Here is a 2,129-nt window from a genome sequence, read left to right on the forward strand (position 1 = left end):
GGTGGGGAATTCTGAGCGTATTGACACTGGGAGGTGTGGGGGGTTCCTTGGCTGTCAGTGATCGGAATTATTTTATTTGCGCCCTTACCATCTTGGGAAATGAAACCTTGGGAGCCCTCGGGGCAATAACCAAGGAGTTGTCTCAGCTACGGTTGTTTGCAATGCAGAACCGGTATGCTCTTGACTATCTTCTGGCCCGTGAGGGTTGGGTATGCGCCATAGTGCAGGGCAAGTGTATCATGGGAGTTCAGGACTTGACCGCTAACATCACTAAATTTATGGATCGCATACGGGATCACTTGGACGGGATGCAGGATCCTGGCTCTTGGGGTAACTGGGGATTTGGAGGATGGAAGGACTGGTTGATAAATATGGCCATGTATCTAGTGGTAGCTATCGGCTGCATCTTTGTGGGCCTGGCCATCCTTAAATGTGTGATGGGTAGAATGCGGGGTGCACTGGATCAGATCACCGCCCCAATCACCGCAAAAAAAAATTTAACTGTTAAAATCCATGAGGGTGAGGCAGATGAAGGGGGGACAGAAATTGGAAATGCAGCGACGGATCTTTTTAGATGAGGAACCGGAGCTATGGATTGGATAGGTCGGCTATCATGGAATGATAAAAGGAGGGAATGACGAATGTGATATAAAATAGTTACTTTAGAGATATTAGTTAATGTAATGTAGAAATAAGCCACTTTGATTCTGGCAGGTAGAGACAAAGGGATTTGAGACCGCATGGAAAAAGCAGGAAGAGGTGTGTCTATGAGAGTGATGCTGCATTGATAGGGGCCGGAGAAAGGGATTGGAAGTGAGCCAATCAGAATAGATCAAACAAGTTAAGAGGGACATAGGATGACCTATGGCTGTCGAGTATGTGAAACTTGATGCCATTTGAATGTATGAGTACTGATCTCTTTGTCTGGGACCTTCACTTAGTTCCCGGGACTGCAGACAGCAACATGTTGTCTGTATCACTGTGGACTAGGTAGCTTGCAAGCTGAATAAAATAACTTCTTTTTACTTGCAAATCCATCTCGACTTTTATTGAGGCCAGACTGACAGAGAAAGAAATTTGGGAATCAACAACTGTGCTCTCGGCTGTGTAACTGTGCTCTCTGCTGTGTAACTGTGCTCTGTGAAGTGAAACTGCACACTCTGCTGTGTAACTGTGCTCTCTGCTGTGCAACTGTGCTCCCGGCTGTGTAATTGTGCTCCCGGCTGTGTAACTGAGCTCTCTGCCGTGGAACTGAGGTTTCTGCTGTGTAACCGTGCTCTGTGCTATTTAACTGTTATCTCTGTCGGAACCGTGACTCTGCCGGTGACAAATCTTCACTGTGGTTGTGTCAAACCATTCCCTGTTGTGTAAATGTGTTCCCAGTTGTGGAAATATGATCCGTCTGAAGCAGAACCTTTATCCGCCATTACTGAGACTAAATTTCAATTCCAGATTTATTAAATCATGTCACGAAAGGTGAGTTCAGGCCTCTGGATTCCCAGTCCAGGAAGATAACCTTGTGTTCCTGTTATCAAAACAGTTCGTTCAGCTCAATATTCTCAATACTGTGAAGGCGTGGCGCCAAATCGAATGTTTTTTCTCCACGCAGATTCAATCCCTTTTCACAGAAAGACTGGGATACCGTTCATCGCAATACTGCAACCCCGCGTGTCTGGTTTTACAATGCTTTCTATAGAACGAATTGGCTGTACAGATATCAGCTGCGATTGTCGAGTGGTTAAGGCGTTGGGCTCGAAATCCAATGGGGTTTCTCCGCGTAGGTTCGAACCCTACTCGCAGCGAAATAATGGCAATCTTGGAGCCATTTGTTCGAAAAATGCGGTGTTATATCATTTAAGCATCAATTTGTTTCATCATTCAATGTATTCTGATGAAATGTCATTACATAAAAATCTTCTTGTGCCCTGAAGCTGTTTTCCTCATTCTGCATTCGCTCTGAATTTTCTGATTTGTCAGGACAAGATCACCACCTCAGTAACGTTCATATTAAGTTCATCAGGAACCAGAATTGTGAAAATGTCTGATAACAAAGCAATGTGAAATTTATTTTTGTCACATCTTTTGCCAGAATTTATCATATGTCAGATCTTTTAATGTCTCTTATTTTC

The 2,129-nt window shown here is 44.2% G+C and overlaps 1 non-coding gene across 1 annotated transcript; it reads left to right on the forward strand.

Moving 5' to 3' along the window:
* Nucleotides 1-1,720: 1,720 nt before the first annotated feature.
* trnas-cga (transfer RNA serine (anticodon CGA)) lies at nucleotides 1,721-1,802 on the forward strand. Its single transcript has one exon. It is a non-coding gene; the product is annotated as a tRNA-Ser (tRNA).
* The last annotated feature ends 327 nt before the right edge of the window (nucleotides 1,803-2,129 follow it).

The sequence above is a fragment of the Scyliorhinus torazame genome, chromosome 24 (assembly GCF_047496885.1).
Source record: "Scyliorhinus torazame isolate Kashiwa2021f chromosome 24, sScyTor2.1, whole genome shotgun sequence".
NCBI classification, from domain to species: Eukaryota; Metazoa; Chordata; class Chondrichthyes; order Carcharhiniformes; family Scyliorhinidae; genus Scyliorhinus; species Scyliorhinus torazame.